Genomic DNA, 19,279 nt, shown 5'->3' on the forward strand with positions numbered 1-19,279 from the left:
TCTTATCCATTTCTTAACTGACCAGAACTTTAATATGATTTTCATAAGAAATGCTCAATGACTTTGTGCATTCTTTAGTTGATTCTAATGATACTGGAGTAAAGGGCATCTTAAAACCTGCACCATTTATTTAACTTGTAATTAATTAAAATTGTAATTTTGAGGAGTTTTTTTTCCCATGACTATCATAGACTGTATCACATCCCACTTTATTAGTTATCTTGCAAAAGAATACCAGGAAAAAGGGGGAAGAGTCAAGACGCCACTGCTTATTCATTCAGAAAGGTCAATTGGGTCAAGCTCTCCTCCATTGGTTTCCTGAAGGATTCCAGTTAGTAAACATCCAAATGTGGCTTGGCAGCTGCAGTGAAGCTACATAATCCACCGACCACTTACTCTGAGTTCACAAAACGTTAATTTCCAGATATGCTTCCCAATTTTGGTTAAACACACTGCTCCTGCTCAAAAACTGTTCAGTTAACTCCAGACTTTATTGGTACAATTATTTTTCCATTATACTGTAGATATGCAGCCCATAATTCTCATTCATCCTGTTCAAAACCTGTTTGGCGAATTACCTCCAAACTACTTACGTACCTTCATAGTTACCTTCCAATTAACATATGATGTACACCCGTTCCTCCTCATCAGCAGTCATGTACTCATGGTGTCAGGACATATAAAGTATCCAGAACATTCTTAGTGGCTGAAGCTTCTCTGAGTGTATCAGAGGCTTAATTCAAGGTTTGTGTGTACATTTTCCTCCACATTACCCATCGTATCTCTCCAACTTCATTACATTTTCCTCATGATTACTGCATTGAAGAACTATAAAGATATGTTTTATGTTAATTTTTATAATAATCTGTAAACTACTGTACTGTATTTATTTCCCATCATGCTCTTGTTGATCTAGTGTTGATTTGCATATTCATTTGTTACATTATGACCATGGGATGTACAGTACTGTATATGGTAAAGAAGACCTTTTTTCCCCAGAATACTTGTTTTTCATTATCTGAAGTACAGAAAAGAGAACAAGGAAGACTATGTGTAATGGCATTCCTGTGTGAATCAAGATGGTCACCAGCCCTCAACTGCCATTTTTTTTTTAATCACAGCTCAGTTTACCTAAGTCTTAGAAGCCGCTGCACTGAAGTTGGCAGATTACATGAACAACCAGAGGTGCTCCTGATTTATGCCTCACACGTTGCTGCCATGTTAACTTACCACATTGAGTCAGCTCCTTGGCAGTCTGTAATGCAAACTGATCCAGCTCAAAAGACTGGTAGCAAATAAATCCAAACTTTTCAAGCATTATTTTAGTGACAGTACAGCAAAAAAAAAAGGTGAAATGGAGTTCTTGCTGTGCAGCTGCCATTTTGTTAGTAAAATCCAGGTCTTTGACACAATGTGCATCTCACCGTTTATAGCAATGGTTTTTACAACCTTATAGACCACCGACTGCTTGGCAAAACAGAATCTACAGTATAATCTTATCTGCTATTCTTCAAAAGCTTTGGCCATTTAACACTAAGCTTCATACTGTAAATATCATTCCAGTGATAATACAATTGCAATAGGATGAAATAGCTTTCCCGTATAAACCTGGGTATCCACTTGACCACAATTTTGTGTTTTGTTTGTCAATATGTAACCCATATTAGCAATTCCCAATAACAATTCCCGATTTTAAAGACATTCTCCCACAGAGATAATAATATGGGATCACAATTCCATTATTTATATTATCACGCAGATGATATACAGATATTTGAACCCTCCGAGAGTTCTTACAGCTTCAATATGAGCAGTAGGTTTAGCTTTTCCCTCAATATGATGCAATTTCCTTTTAGAGGATGTTGCTTGCTCCCTGGGGATCTAACTTCTATTTCATTAGAACTATTTTTTATTATTGTTGTTGTTATAGAAAAGCTAAAATTGCAGGGGGTGAAACGACTGGGGGTAAGGAATGTCTTATTAAAATGCCCCGCAGTTAACTCTTTTCAAATTAACAGATTGTCTGTAACTTATTTGGTCACAGCACATCTGCCAAATACATGATTCTTATTTACTATAACTTTCTTTCAATACCCATGAGGATTCTTCAACGGCACTTTGATGGTTCCACAGAGTGTGGGTGAAATTGTTTGGCAGCAGTAAAATAACTCACACTATGGATCAAGTTAAAAAAATATCTTGGGGACATGTTTACAAGGGAGTAAACACCAGTGTACAGATTAACGAGTGATCAAGAAGGATGAATCAAGATGAACTGAGATAGCTCTTAAAAAGATCAATATAAAATCAGCAGACACATATTTGATTGATGTTGTGTGTACTGTATGTGACTGATGCCTTACCCCTATAGGCAGCTTATATGGTTGTTTTTTTCTTTTTTAGATTGAACATATTCAATTTTTATCTTATTTTATTACAATGTAGCCTACATGGAACACTATAAAGAAAGAGTACAGGTTTTGCTCTTCTTGTTGTCAATAACCTCCTCCTTTGCATGTATAATTTAATTTTCCACCTCCCTGTAATTCAATTTGCAACATAATTTATCAGTTCTCAACTAAAACCTCTGTGTAGTTTGGCTACTGGTGTATAATGGCTGCCATATGTCATTTAGGTGGGCACCGTACATCAGTAGTACATGAAGTGGGTCCCCTCTTATACAGTATTTAAAGATTACAGGAATCAGAAATAATACTGACAGATGCTATGCCTGATGACCAGCTGTTGCTTTTCCCTTATAACCTGAGTACTGGATGAAAGATTGTCTGTTCATGCACTTTGGTAAAGCAGTGTTCATCATTCATAAATCATGGTGTAATCTGCAATGATTTGCAACATGGGGTGTTCCGTAGTGTCACCTTATTGTAATCCCAATGAACACATTTCAGTTGCACAAGGGAAATATATTGTATTTTCTGCTTTGGTAGAATAGGGGTGGTAAATCCAACACAAACCTATCAGCTCCTTGATTGGAAGGCTGTAGTTGTCTGTATGATGATCAGACTCTGTAGTAGGGATATAGGGTGTACTGGGGCTGTTTTTGTAATTTTATAAAACAGAGATTATTTGGTGCACTCAGATACTCTAGCGTTTACAATATTGTTGAATATTAGTTAATTCAACAATTTGAAATATTATATACAATGATACACTGTTTCCTTAATATTTAAATGTTTACTATGAGCATTGACTCCTAAATATATTTTAGAAAATTTCAAGCAAGGCTTTTCTGTTCGTTTTATGTACCTCTCATTCATGGGTCACTGCTGTTTAAAAGGTTTATACCTCCTAATCATTCCTTCTAAAGTGGGTTTCTAGCAAGTCTTATTCCTGAGGCACAGTGTTAACAAAGTGGCTTACACTTTGATCTGCAGTTTAATTTGTGCCTTAATTAATACCATGTGTTACCTTTGTGTATACAGCATTGCAAATCACAGAGCTATTTAACATAGAAGAAAGTAAGGCTTTTATTGGAGGTCTGTCAAGTTATATTAACTGGTGTCACCAAGTCGTTCATGAAACTGTGGAAAACTAGCAAAGAATTAGGTCATTTTTTCTGGCTAGGAGAGAGTTCAGTCATTGACAAAGTTGGTGAAAAGTTATTCAAAATGTTTCCTATGCAAGTTGTTTCCACAGACATTCTAGAGCTGAAACAGTTGACTTTCCAAATGTTCTCACCCAACATGGGTTTAGAAGCATTTAAATACAAATGCAAATTACTCAGTGTTGCCGAAATTGTAAATATGTAAATACATATGACCAGATGTAAAGCATTTCCTACCAAAACTAGATATAAATGTGCCACGACCAAGTGCATTTATACATGGTCATTTACAATTAGGGGATTTCATACAATATATTTGTAAGAAATGTGGGGAAATAATTAAAAAGCAAAAGAGATCAAATACATTGCTATAGTATCTGATCCCAATTCTTTAACACAAAAAGAGAAAGCATGAATCAAAGAAAGGATTTTAAGTCTCTAAATAAAAACAGCTTCTTTCTATTTTGAAGCAAAAAAAATAATTCTCCAGGAACATCTAAGTGTTCACAAACTCTTACCTGAATTACACTTAAGATCTAGGGAACTAACAACTCATTAGTACGAAGTAGACCACGACCATGCAATAAGTACACATTTCCTATTGACAACCAAATGTGGAGGATATTATGGATATTATGGAGGATACAACACAATACTCATCGAAGCACATATACAGTATACTGTATATGACTGACTGTCTGCTCCCCAATAAGAGGAATGTCCCGACTGGAGGAACTTTTGTCTACAGAATGACCACATAATTCTATAATATAGAGGTTAGAGTGGAAGCTGCAAAGAAAGAAGTTAACATGAAGTCCACTCTGAAAAGTAAAGGAAAAAATAAAATGTTTCAGCACTGCCTTCTTCCAGTCCACTGGGGAATGAAGGAAAGAAGAGTAAAAGGGGTGGGGCCACAGGTACTAGCTCTGTGGGCTCCTTGGGTGCTCACACTTGTGTTCTGATCATGTTCTTCTTAAAGCAGGAATGAATGGATTTTTACACTGGGTGCAATCTGGAGACCGCTGAAAAAATGGTAATCAATGCTAACGAACTATTACATCTTGTCCTGGACTTGTCCACTTATGTGAGGGTTCAGTTGATTGGTTGTTTAATGACCCACCAGTAAGCCATATGTACTGTTACTGCCATTTAATGTCAAATATCCACCCCCATCAATGAGTGAACGCAACATGTACAGTACATTTGGGAAAGGAATACATTTGTAATTCAGAAAACTAGAAATCCTACAAAAATCCACAAACTCCAGAAATCCCCACTTAAATTCTCTTCTTACTGCAAAAGAAAGTACTGTAATCTTCCAATGTGGTTGAAGATAATGAGGAAGCCAACAGCAGCAGCAGAGCAACATCATAGAAAAACCAAACATTTCTGCAAAAGTAAACATCAACATTCAGGCAGTTCACATTTAAGGATATGAAGGGAAAGGAGATATTTGCAAAAATTTGCAAAAGGCAAAAGGTGAAATCTGCATTTAATCTGAATGGATTGGACGGATAGTATTATGTGATAGAAAGGCTTCAAAAGCATGAACAATCCTTATGTTACCATAAAGTTTCTAACAAAAGTGAAGTGCTTAAAAATATTCAGAGCGGTGACTTTTATGACTGATAAAACCACTTGCATATGTGCCCACGATCACGTTTCCATTTGGATTCATCGGGTCAGTGACAGTTTAGATATTCACATAGAGTTCCTTGCATTCTACAAGACATTGTTTTTACAGGTATCAGTATGTTTTTGTTAATGAATTGTTTGCCCCTGCATGTGAGATTTTGACAAAAAAACTTCCATTTATTTTGAAAATAACTCACGATGCTTCCCCATTTAAATTCTACATAAGCAACATAGACAGGGCTTTTTTAACTTAACAACATGATATGATGCAAAGGAACAAGTAATAGGTTTATTCCATGATGAAAAGAGAAGAGAGAAAACACTACGTTTCGGCTGTGAAGCCTTCTTCTGCTCACACCTGAAGAAGGCTTCACAGCCGAAACGTTGTGTTTTCTCTCTTCTCTTTTCAGCATGGAATAAACCTATCACTTGTTCCTTTGCAGACTATGCATGCTGATGCAAACCCTTTTTCTGCCTGTGGAATTTCATTCCACAAGTGGCAAACCAACCAATTAAGGCAGGTATATCCAATTTAAATCCAACAGGTGGAGGATTCAAGCCTCAGCTTACTCCATCACAATTACACTGCAATATAAAATTCCTTAGCGATCAATGATTCAAGCTTAATTGAACAGCACTGCTGTGCTCCACATTCAGAGTTTACGTTTCACTAAACATTGAAGACTTCCATTAATATAATCATTTGCACAATGGCAAGGAACATGTTCTCCTTAACAATATGAAGCCTCCTTAATGGTAAGAAAAGCTTCATTATTCTTATTATTTTTGTTATGGTACAAGAGAGGGAATACTGGGGATAAGAAGAACAAAAGAAAGGAAATATAAGAACAGGCAGAGTAAGGCAAAAGAGAGTAAAGAAACATAATAATCATAAATTCTAGGGAAATCCGCAATTTCTCCATTTACAAATAAATTATCAGCAACTGTTAGTGGATTGTGTGAATCCAGTTTGAGAACAATTTTGGCTTCTAATGTCTCACTAGTGCAGGGGTCTTTGAATCTCTCTTGACTTGGAGAGAGCTTTGATCTCTCCGATACATACAATGTTTAACCCTTTCCTAACCCAGCCCTCCAGAGGCATGTCCAATACTTTGGATTAAAAAAAATCTGAGGTTTTCTAAAGTAAGATTTTTCCTTAGCCTTCCAAACTAAAACAGAAAATTAGGAAAACATGTATTAAAATAATACAAGTTCAATTATTATTGAGCTACAAACAATGATACAGAGAAATAAGACTTATCATTTGCTTTGGACACCCATAAAACTCCAATATATCTCTAAATGGTCAGATTTCACTGCGTGATCATTCCTCCAATCACAGCAGCAAATTCACACGAGAGAAGTGCTTCTTTCAACTTCTGCATCAGAACCATTCACCCGTCCTCCTTTTCTGTGTTTATTATTTGGATTCACCTTCAGGAATGTTCAGATTTCTTTGCAGCCTCACAGTAAGGACATTCAGTTTTTGATATTTTGTGATTTTTAGCAAAAGCAAAGACTTGTGATATTATACTTCCATATTGCTGTAAAAATGGCAAATTAGCAGTTAGTGCTTTTTTAATATAGCACACCTTTTTTTACTGTTATCAGACAATTTTCCTTATAAAAAAAATGATCGCATTGCTAGATTGGGATTTCAAATACATTTCAAAGAAGAGACTGTCTTGTTTCTTATAAAACATACTTTGTGGTGCTGTGTTTTTATTTTCCTAATAAAAGTTGATGAAAGTGATTATTAAAAATAATTAGTCAAGAAAGATTTTTGAAATAATCTTTCTCTTGTATTGGAAACACACCTGAAGAAGGCTCCACGGCCGAAACGTTGTGTTCTCATTCTTCCTTTTTTCAGCATGGAATAAACCTATTACTTGTTCCTTTGCATTATTATTATTATCCTCTCATGGCCCTGCATTAGAAATGTTACAGAAGTAGCAATAACATTCAAGAATGTACTTCAGCCAGAATTTACTTACGGAAGGCAGACAATGTGTGGACTCACAGGGGCAATATTCTAATAACAGAGAAATAGCCACTCTGCAGCCCGACACCACTGTGACACTGTTAGAGCCATTCTTCCCCACTACATCTTCATGATGATCTGCCAGAAAAATCTAGCTGAGCATTTTTGAGCTCTCCGTTGTATTAATCAGAAGAATTACCCTGGGCTCACACTATCATAATATAATACATAGCAACTCCTTTAACTTGTAATTAAAAGGGGCTCCTGATATATATATACTTTTTTGCTGAAAGACCTAAATTGCTTTTAACAAGTTGCTAAAGGAGGGGGCAAGAGAGAAATTTTATATTTCAGCCTAACACCAGAAGAAAGCTCCACATACATTTCTTGTTTCAATTTTACTACTTATTCCTCTGAAGAGTAACAGCTGAGACATTCTGCATACTCCAGCACTATAAACACAGTTCACCTCCCACTGCTGCCTTCTGGGGGTTCTGAGCACAAACGTTTTCTGCCTCTCTAAATGACACAAAAATAACGATTGGAGAAAAAAGGGAAAAGAGCAAATTTCTGTTGGCAAGTTATTTAAGTGGACTGAGATACCTGTAGAGCAGTGATGTTCCATAGTTACAAACCCACACAGAAGAACAAGTAAGTAGATTACACAAATGTAAGTAAATAACAAAGAGAAATGTATACAACTATGGCCAGGAGAAAAATAATTAGTCAAGAAAGATTTTTGAAATAATCTTTCTCTTGTATTGGAAATAAACTTAGAAACTGGTCAGCTCCTCTGAGTCAAGCTCATTAGGAATGTTTCTAAGGTTGGACATACTGTAGTATTAACAGCTCTGACATTCCAAAACCCAGACTATGCCAAAATGGGTTCACCCTGATATCACATGAGTGATACTGTATAATGCTCAAAACCAAAAGCGCACCTGGACTCTCATCCTGACAGGACATCACCTGTCATAATCCACTCACAGGGGCCAGGGTAACCTACTGTACCAATAAGGAACATGCATTGTGGGTCTGGTACTCCATATGATGACAAACACCACAACTGAAGCACAGCATAGCAAAGGATCTGATGTCCTCTCTAGGGACGCATGGAGAGGATTTAATTGTTTTGAGATTTTGAGTTGGCTTTTGATTTTGATGCCGGTAAACAGCTGAGATGTCTGGCCTTTAGCAGAGAGGTTATTACTGAGGCATGTACAGGTAGTTAAAGCTTATAGAAACTACAAATAAGTGGTACCTTTGGAGTGCATGAAAGCAGAGTGATCCTAGAGATGGAGATGGAGAGCAAGAAAAACGTACCCTCAGGTTAATACAAAAATAATCTTGGACTTTCAGGAGCTGGATAAGGGTTTTCAGAGGGAAACAATACAACAACAATCTTCCTTCCTCCCTCATGAACGCCCTCCACGAGAATCGCAGACAGGGTTTGTCTACACCTACATACTATAGAGGAGTTAGGGTTCTGTGTGTATTTCAGTTTTCCCTCACTGTGAATAAAAAGTACTGTTTTTAGCCTTACAGCTGTGTGCAGTAATGTACAGTGTATATCTTTTTTCCCAATACCCTTGTATCAAAAGAGACCAGATACCACACTGCACCCCTATGTCAAAACTATGAATAAAACTATCTTCTATTCTTTGAATCTGTGTTTACATGGCTAATTGCTTTGGTAAACAGTTTCCAGTGCTCTGTTCATTAGTGATCCATTTTCAAATTGTCTCAATTCAAAACATCCAATCGGAAACCAAACAATCGATTCCTGTACGTGTTGTAAACTCATCTGTGATTACTATTCAGGAACTGTACATGTGGATTTAGATTTTATTTTTTTACGAAAGAGAACAATTAAATGAGATCAGGCATGTCCTGTATCTATTACACAATTCATAAACAATCTAATGTGCAAAACATGGGTGGATGGAATACCTACTTATTTGTATCTTATTACACTTATATGGGTAATACAGGCCTATATGTTTCAGGAAAAAAAAGTCAACCAAATTGAATTCAAAGGGCAATATCCAGAAAAAAACGTATCACAAAATAGAACAAACTGGATCCAAAAATGAGTGGTTAAGGTTTAAAACTAAAGACATACTTGGAAAATGCACTAAATGTATACACTTTGTACATTTAAAAGTAATTTTAGGAATTCTGTACAGAAGTTCTGCATGAGACTCTTCAGCATTTCTATTTAAGCACATCCCAAAGAAGCCTATTGCTATAAGGATGTGAAAATTTAACAGAGATGTACATTCAACTGGATTCTTGCAAATAACGTCTGAGCTAAAGCATACAATTTGTCAGATTTCCTAATGCTTTGTAAGTCTAGGTATCATGCTGATTTATACCAACAGGAAAAATGGATTATATTGCAAATACATCTGTCATAAGGAGATTAGATAAAAATTGCCATCCTATTACCTTAATACATTGTAGCCTTTGATTCCAAGTCTATCATTGCAATACAAATGAATAGAACCAATGGAGAAGTGAATAACTTTAAAAAAGCCTAAAATCTAAAAGACAAATGCAAAGTACAGCATTACAAGTCAGTACAGTACATACCGTATACCACCTCCAGTGTAGCTTGTACTACAGTTTGTCAAAAGGATTACACATTAGTCTCCAGATGAAACAGATGTCCAAAAGATATGTCAATCTGAAATACATCATTGATAGTTCTAGGATAATAGCAGCTGCGGTCTCCGTTTTGCAGTCATTAGGATTAAATGTCAGCCCAGCCATGTGTTATATACCAGTCTGTCAAGAAAAAACCTGTCAGTTTCAAGGAAGGTTATATACTTACATGCCGAAAAACATTTTAAAGAATCTACGGTATCCCACTCTTTATATTTAGTCAGGATTCAGCTTGAGCTCATTTTAATATTATTGATTGGTAAGAGATTATATCATTAGGAAAGAAATCTGTGGTTTTGAGGAGATGTGGTGGGAAATGTGTAAAAGCTATAGTAACAGTCTCTTATCTGTGAAAGAAATAAGGCACGGCACCGAATGCTATTGCACACTTTGAATGCTTTACGTTTCAAAGCTTGTGGGGAAGATGTCAGATGGAAAGAATTTCAAAGTTAAACAACCTGTATCATTTGATGATGATTTTTCCCCACAGCTGATGTCAAATAGTTCTGCACTTACATTTACCTATTATTAACTTTCGCAACACAGCATTGTCATCTACAAGAAATCAATAGTTGTTGAGTTTCAGCTCTGGTACAAGGTGCCGTGGTTATATTTTGAGAAAAGGCACAAAAGGATGATGGACCTAGCATTAGAAATATGGGTCCAGTCGTTTTGTGTACAATACAAACAACTATAAATCTCTAAAATGAGTTGTCTGGAGTTACTGTATTTCACATAAAGCTTTGTAATGGCAGTGGAGTGGTTCTTGATAAATGAGTACACCCATAGTATAGGAGTCACAGCCTGGAGATCACATGATTATATCAAGGCTATATTATAGCTGTGTTTCCTAACCATTGCCAGGAACCCCAAGCAGGAAGGCTACTTGTAATCTATATACTGTAGGACCACCATTATTGGCACTTTAACAGCTCCACTTGATTTGAATGATCAGGCACTGTGTGCGAATTCATTCCATCTTACAGTATAAAGAACAATCTAACCAGCCAACAGCACAGCTTGCTCATGGAACAGCTTGCACTCATGTGAATGTCTACACCGTAGACAATCCTTTGTCAGTGAAGCAAACCGAAAACAACATGATGGGTGATATAAGATAACCGTTGGTGTAAAAGCTTTAAAAAGGAAGGTGTTAATAAGGGAACAAATGTAAAACAAAGAGCCTTTGAACAACAGAGTTGATCAATTCTTCCAAAAGAATAACGTCATAACAAAGCAAGCTCATAATGTGTCATATCAGTTACCACGACAGCACTTCTCTAATGCACCCTCTATGACTAAGGATAATGTATGCATGGTCTGCTTGTGGCTTTTTTCCCCCCACCTTGCTTGATGCATGAAATCCTGTTTTCAGTATTTTTAATTCAGTGGCAGTCCTGTTTTCAACATTGTGTTTTCCATATCGCATTTAGCAGCAAAATCACGGTAGTTGTGAGCAAATCCATTTTCTTGGCTTTTATCCTCGAAAGAAGCAGAACACAAATAACTTGATTTTTTTCTATAAGAACCCTTGACCAGCTGTACTGCATTTGATTAATTGCATGTTTTCTATATTTCCATACTCTCGTCTAGGCTCCATAGGCTCTCACACATATACTCACTAGGGGCAGGTGATGTTATCCTGTTACAAATCAAGACGCCTGCGGCGTGCTCAGCATACACAATCACCCTCCTATCACTGGCGTGAAGATGCCGTGCTGACAATACATCACGCTGTCCGGTCCTTGTCATCACAGCTCTTTGTGGCGTTCTTTAACAGCAGTGTACACCGTTACATGGGTCTACCAATATTTCATTGGAATTATTTTATCAAATGTATCGATTTCACGAGTCGAATGAAGCCAGACTGCATTGGGATTTTCAGACAAAATCATAAAAGATTAATATTTACAGTTGGTTTACGAAATAACGAATCGTGCATCATGAAAATGGAAAAAAAATGATACTGGTTGATTCACTACCTCATTTCGTAATCCCAAAGAATCATATCTGGAACGCATGAAATTAATGGAAACGCAATTATGCTTTCCGATAGGAAGATACGGTGCTTTATATTTACTAGTAATACAAAAGTCTGAACAATGGGAAATTGCTAAACCTCAACCACAGCAAAAAAGCCAATTCTGTGGTAGTCTAACTCTAACTTTGATTGGTAAAGCAACCGAATGCCGGTTTAACCCTCCATGAATACAGTTTTTGTTTTAATTCATCAAATTGTTTCAGTAGAAAACAAAGAAACACAAACCATGAAGAGCTTTACCTTGAGTGTACTATCCCACGCTGAATAAGCTCTATTCCCAGGTATTGCCGTGTATTTCCTTATTCTCTCCGACAAACTGGATGGACCCTTTGGCACGTTGTGGCTCTCCAACTCGTGTACTTAACTTCTGGGATCAGGCTGTAACGCGAACTGTCAAAATTCCCCGTGTTTAGTCTGAATAGGAACGTAAAGCCTAAGCGCACCGCATTAATTTCAAAAGGCAAAGCTATGGGGAGGAGGGCAGTGAGTAAAGACAGAAGTCGCCGAAGGGTTTGTGTGACGTGAGGAAGGACCACTAAAAACACGCTCGCGCGAACTCAAGCCAATCAGCATCCAGGTTACGTTTTCGCAAATCCAAACAATTATTTTAAATGTTTGGCGAGCATAGCGGCATCAGTTCGTGTTCAGCAATTTTTATTAAAATATGTGAATCCTCTATGCAATGTGATTCTTTCGTTTCATAAATCTGTAGTTTCAACTTGCCGCAATTGTAGCCTTTTTAACTGAATCCGTCTGGTGTTTTCAATGGGATGTTGTGGGAGGCATGAGGATACGCCGCTCACGCTTCCAGCGGATTCTGATTTATCTTAAATTTGTCAAGCTGTTGCAAGGACACTGTGCAGACAGCAGACTAGAAGCTCTAGACTCATATCTTTCCCACGGTGAATCATGTGGGATGTTCAGTGATTCATGTTTTTTAGCGCATGTTATTTGCAGCTGAAGTATATTACAGCATGAGTGCTACAGTGCTTTGTAAAAGTCCTCCCACACCAGTAATATCAAAGTTTTGATGAATAACAAGCATTGGTGTTTTCTTTCAAAGAACTGTCTTTATCGTGACTGCAACGATCAAATTAGACACTGTAATTGAGATCAAATACAGTTTGTTAACATTTTTGTTCCTTATACACATACAGTAGATCACCATGCTAATTGTGTGATCTTTAAAACTATCTTTGCTGCTGTAGCAATTCTCATGTATTTTAGAATCGTTAAATGTTCTTGAAAAACAGAATTTACATACTTTCAGCTTCATCAGTATCAAGCAGACTGAAGTTTATAAATATAAAGTAATATTTGAAAGTGCCATGGTTACAAGTTCAAATGATAACAAAATGTGGAAATTTTGCAGAGGAGTAAATCATTTTGCAAGGCTCTGTACAGCACATTTAGTAATTTCTGGGAATGGTAAATCACATTGTCCTTGGTACAGGAACTGTTTTTTTTATCTTTGGCTTGAATAACTGGGTCTTCAACCAAAAGAATCTTTCCTGATTTTCAGTCATCAAGATCGAGTTCACGCGGCTCAGTGCCACAGCAATTAGCATTACTGCCTTGCAGCACTGGGGTCCTGGGTTCAATTCAGAACCTGGGGTGCTATCCGCGTGGAGTATGTATGTTCTTTCAAAGAACTGTCTGTGTCTGTGTGGGTTTCCTCTCAAAGTCCAGAATGTATTAATTGGTTGATTTGCTTCTGGGAAAACTGGCCCTGGTGTGAGTGAGAGCATATCTGTGTGTGTGCCCAGCGATGGACTGGCGTCCTGTCCAGGTTGTACCCTGCACCTGTTGCTGGCCAGGATAGGCTCTTGCCTCCTTGTGACCCTGAATTGGAAAAAGCAGTTAGAAAATGGATGGATGGAAGACAGTTAATACATGGAATCTGAATTTACTGAATGACCAAATTTAGCCGTAATTAGACTTTCATTCCAAGAACCTCCAAGAAACATGGTAGTTTGGTTTATTGGCAACCCTAAATTGGTCATTTGTCCTTGTTTGTGTGTTTCCTGCAAAGGACTGGCTTTCAGACCTTGCTCCCCATGTTTCAGGTAAAGGCTTCTTGCTATCATGACTTTTACCAGGACTAAGCACTGTTCTGATTGTCAGATCTCTTCTAAGCTTACTGAATTACTCATTCTTCCTAGAAATTGATCAATCCGGAGTCTTCCTCAAAATTCATCATTGATTCCCAAAGTGAAAAAAATAACACCATAAACTTAACAAGCACAATGTGTATAAAGTCCAATGTTGTGGATTCATAAAATGTCTTTTTACAGTAAATAATAATGTGTCTACATGGACCTGGTATCTCCACTTTCCATTATGTTCTGGAGCTGCCCATTTGCCAAGGCAGTATGGGGCAGGATGGACAACACCTTGCGACTCCTGGGAGTGAGAACAATGCAACAGTGCAAACTGCTGGGGCTGGAACCAACCGGTACCTGCTTTGACTGTTGGTGTCCCTCATGAAACATGGACCGTGGAACGCGAGGAACACTCTCACCCGGCACAACACAGAGTTGGGAGCAAGGGAGCTGGAGGAGAGGATCCTGGCGGACCTCAGAAGGAGGATGAAGCATGATGTCGCCAAATAGGGTTTCCCCACGGCGAGGGAGCACTGGAAAGGACTTTGGGCCCTGTACAGGGACTAATGGACAAAAGCAAGCAGTAGGGCTCAGAGGGTCTCTCTCATTGAGCAAATCTGGCCCCATCATCCACTTACTATGATTGACGAAGGACAATCACCTTTTTTGGAGAGCTTTTACTTCATGGTAGTGTGATACAGTATATTGCTAGAAAGTGTATAGACTGTGAAAGTGTTTACTTTTGTGAGATGTTTTTCTTTGGAATAGAGTTTAGTTTTGATAGGAAAAAAAATCTCCACTTTCCATTATGTGATTTATAAAATACTTTGACAGAATGACTAATACTCAAACGAATGAAACATAAGATGAGCATAAGCATTTATTGCAAATCAGCAAAGCAAAAGAAAAAGGCTTAAAGCCATATTGACCTTTTACCTTCAAATTGCTGTGCCACAAATACAAACATTAATAGTAATGACAACATGTTACATTTGGTTGTTCTTTCTTTACACATACAGTACTGTATATAAGAAAATATCATGTAATCAACAAGCTGACCCAATGTTTGCAACAGAATGGGAAAAGAGCAACATTTCACTGATATTTGCTCCTACTGATAGACACCCTTACATGTACATCAAAGACTATAGACGCAGGTGCTAAAAAGTACAAATGCAGATGTAAAATGCAATAGCACTTCGGACACAATAGATTTCACTTAGTTTGAGATTTATTTGTGGTGAACATTTAGCTGAAGAAAGTTTTTACAACATCGTGTACAATATAAGAAGCAATTTATCCTTCCTTTAAGAAGCATACTACCAGAATTTTGGATTTTGCATACTACATGATGAATCATATAATTTTTCTTTGAAACAATGTTAATTTGGATAAGACGCAAACATAATAATTAGAATGTGAAAAAACTATGGTTTTAACAATTTTAAAGGATTATAAGACCAGATTGAGCAAAATTTTTACTTTTGTCTAATCCAAGACATTAGCATTTACTGTTTATAGCTTCAAATTTAAAGACTTAAGAGCCTGAGTGAGCAAGAATGTTGAATTGTCTAAGCTCAAGATATTAGCCCCCACTGTTCACTTTTAATATTGTTTCTATACAATACAAATATGCTATCAACTGATTTCAATAGGCAGCTTTCTGTTAGAGTACGGTTTAAAAATCAGCCAGGCGTATCTGATATGCAACAGTTCTGAACTGTAAAAAATGAGCTGAAACACAAATCCACTTGAAATAAAGGCATAAAGGCAAAATAAAACCACCCTAATAATTCAGGCATTGTAATGGCTAAATAAACATGACTTAAATACTTAAATCTGCATGTTAAGACAAAGAAATAAAGCTTGGCTAAACATTTGCCATACTTCTGCATCACATGACATTTATTAGCCTTTTTGCCTTTTTGTATTTTATCAAATATGCAGAAAAAGAGAACTGTATTGAATTGTACATGAAAATGACATTTTTTAAAATTAGTGCTTCAAGTATGTTCTTTACTTTTAGAACTGTTTGGAGTTTACATAGACACTTAAAGATGTTTATAAAAATAGATATGTAAATCCCACATCCTTTTTGAAGTACACAGCATTTGTCTTCATTTATTAAATTTGCCTCATATGATGAACTAGCTGGTTTAGACTGAAACTGAAAACTGTCTGCCCTTGTCATCCTAAAGAAAATGTTCAAATACAGTATATTCAGATTTAACAAGCACAGATGTAGACCGCGTTCTGTACTTATTTCTTGCTTGCTTTATACAGGTTTACAATAACAGCAAACAAGCACTTGTGAGTATTATATCTTAGGGAAAAAAAAGGATCAGGCCCCTGATTTAAGTGAATTCTAAGTTACATACAGAATTATGTACAGTAATGTAGTGATCACACGACACTAAGATTGTCCTAAATATGTTTTATAATCTTAAAGAAATGCAATGAACGGATTTCAAGAAAGATTACACATTAGACTGTCTTGATTAAACCCACACTCTCAGGTTCTTGATTGAAATTACATACCAGCCTTTTATAAAAACTTACACTGGACACTATCCTGTACACTGCAATTTTCAGAGAATCATATGAATTGTAAGTGTACTTTGGCATATGCCTAGGGATAATAGAGACAATTTGCAACCCTTCATTTAGCCAGATAAGTCAATTCTGTGAACAAGTAAGCACAGACGTTTATTCACAATGACAAAATGTGAATAAATGTCTGTGCTTATTTGAAGACCCATTACACAGCAGGGCATTTAATGGAGTGAAATATTTTAATCAACAGTACAAAATCAGTGTCCTACCCAGGACCTGAACTCATGATTTGCTCTCCTGAGTCCAGATCTCAACAACTAGATAACACGTCTGCCTGTCAGGATGCAAATGGTCTGTTTAGATTTGATAAACCAATGTCTGAGGGAATGGAAGGGGAACATAAGATCTGAAGTGTGTCTGAAGGCAGTCTTTTAAAATAACTGCAAGAAATGAATGCAGAGGACAATTTATCATTGTGGAATTCTATTAAGAAAATATCTGGGGGAGTAAAAACACAGAGTAGAAAATATTTCAGGCCTCTGCTGTTAACCTGGTCTATCTGGTAGCTTTACAAAACGCAGTGTCTATGGAGCAAGCAAAGCAAAGATTTTAAGATTTCCAATAAGTGAACATAGCTCAAAGTGTTGTGAGTAGTTACAAAAACAAGTGTCGTGGAACCTACTGTAAATATGTGCTGTTACTGGTAGACTACTGCTGCACTAGCACTGGATTTCTGTTTTGGTATCAGAACACCGGCTGTGCACTTTTACGGAATATTTTAATGCTATCATGCCAGCTGTAGTGCCATTTCAATATTTTATTCTGTCCAGTATGTGTGCCATAAAACACAGCAGCTGAAAATCATGGGAATGTTCCCAATTAAAATCATGCTTGCTATCATGCTGACATAACCTGGCAGAAACACAAAAACATATCACTAGGTTTACTGATTCACCCCATTCCACTGCATACTAATTCCTGTTTAGAGCCCTTCTCTTCCAGACAACCACTATCACTGTGTATTGTAGGAAACCCTAGCCTTGCTGAGCTCTACCTATTGACATGTAAAACATGCTGTACTTAGGCATCAAGTTTTGTGTAAGCTCAAAGTTAGTGTTCAGGGTTCTGAAAAGGCTTTTTTACTTAAAACCTTTTCTCAACAATAATGACCCCTTGGTTGGTTTTGGGAAGTAGGTAACTCTTATTGGAAAAAATTAAATTAGAAGTACATCTGCATTTCTGTTATTGCTGTTTCATGGTGACATACAGTAGCAACCACAACTGACCTCAATCAGTCTTTCCCATTTGCAAATGCATATGTAGGTTTTGGTAGTGCCACTAATAAGGCATTTCTGTGATAAACAGGAATTTCTTGGGCAGTTTCCCTCGTTTTGTTTTCAGTCTCACTAATAAATCATGTATTCAATACAACTAACCATTTCAGAGAATTTCAGCACTCCAATAAATAGTAATACATCAACTAAAAATATAGCCTTCGTCAATTTGAAACATACACTTCAATCTTTGCACAAAAAGGTTTATCGAAAAATATAGTAAGGTGCTTAGTCTTTGTTCTGTGATACAAAATAAAAAGGTAATCTTTCCTCATCCATTCTTTGGCCTTAGGATGCTGAATTACTTTTAATTAGTCTGTACTGCAGCAAAATTAGACAATGTATCTAATAAAATGAGCTGTGTACAGGTGAGTTACTTCATAGTACCAACTGCAACAAAGACCTGTGTGCGGATTAGAAAGAATATTTGTCCAGCAAAGAAAGGGTTATGGCTAAGACCAGGGCTCACACTTGGGTAAAACACAAAGCTGGCCATGCAACTTTAGCTACTCTGTATCCCTGCTGGCTTCCAATTAGTTTTTATTCTAACAGTGACGATTCTGCAAGAAAGTAAATATATACTTTTGTCAGGCAGGACGGAAGCTAAGCAACAATTTTGATTCCATTTTCTTTCTTTTTTTAATTTTTAGAAAAGACGTGCTTTCTTCTTAAGGTCATTTCTTTTCCACAAGGCTAAGCGATCAAATTCTTCAATCGTCATTTCAAAGACATTATGGAACTCCTCTGGGGACAAATGCCTCTGAAAAACAAAACAGAAAAGCAGATTTAAACAGAGCTTCGCACACTATACGATGGAGCAGACATGCAACATTTTTTCTTCAAATGCAGTGAAATAGTGAGCAGCTAACCGATTTGATGATCTCATCCAGACATTTCTTGAAAGAAGCCAGGGTATCATATTCAAGACATAGCTATGTACTGTACCTTCTCCCATACTCCCACAAATGTGATTGAAATGTGGAAGGAACATACAAACACTGAAATGCATAAACTGTGACATCAGCCATCAGTCAGCACAGTATTTATGCTTAACTTCTCATTATGCACCGACAATCTTTCTGGCTGGAAATCATTCAGCATTTATAAACAGACATGTGATTGTTTTCTCTCATCTGACTTGAGAACAGAAGCATGTAATGCAATTCCTCACAATCCAATCCAGTGCATTTTCTTTGAACTGGTAAAACAGTTTCCTCTGAGAATTTGAAACATTTTTAAAAAGGGTATTAAATCACAAAAAAACGACAACAAAAATGACAAAAAGTGTTAAGGTAAATTCATCAAGTGCAAATATTTACAAAAATTGAAATGCAGTCTGTTTTTAAACACTTCAATTATATGTGAGAACAAGAACAATGTTACTAGACACTTCAGTTTTGTTAA

The 19,279-nt window shown here is 36.8% G+C and overlaps 2 protein-coding genes across 4 annotated transcripts in view; both read right to left on the reverse strand.

Annotated features, from left to right (window-relative positions):
- The window catches only part of afap1 (actin filament associated protein 1), a 108,880-nt gene extending 96,479 nt beyond the window's left edge, over window positions 1-12,401 (reverse strand). The window contains exon 1 of the mRNA XM_088629283.1: window positions 12,127-12,401. The gene's annotated coding sequence lies outside the window, so the exon portion shown is untranslated. The remainder of the gene's footprint in view (window positions 1-12,126) is intronic.
- A 2,442-nt stretch (window positions 12,402-14,843) lies between these two features.
- ablim2 (actin binding LIM protein family, member 2) overlaps window positions 14,844-19,279 on the reverse strand; it is a 103,989-nt gene continuing 99,553 nt past the window's right edge. For all 3 annotated transcript variants that reach the window (XM_088629367.1, XM_088629359.1, XM_088629376.1), the window contains exon 22: window positions 14,844-18,635. The gene's annotated coding sequence lies outside the window, so the exon portion shown is untranslated. The remainder of the gene's footprint in view (window positions 18,636-19,279) is intronic.

Source organism: Lepisosteus platostomus, chromosome 1 (genome assembly GCF_059453375.1).
Source record: "Lepisosteus platostomus isolate fLepPlt1 chromosome 1, fLepPlt1.hap1, whole genome shotgun sequence".
NCBI classification, from domain to species: Eukaryota; Metazoa; Chordata; class Actinopteri; order Semionotiformes; family Lepisosteidae; genus Lepisosteus; species Lepisosteus platostomus.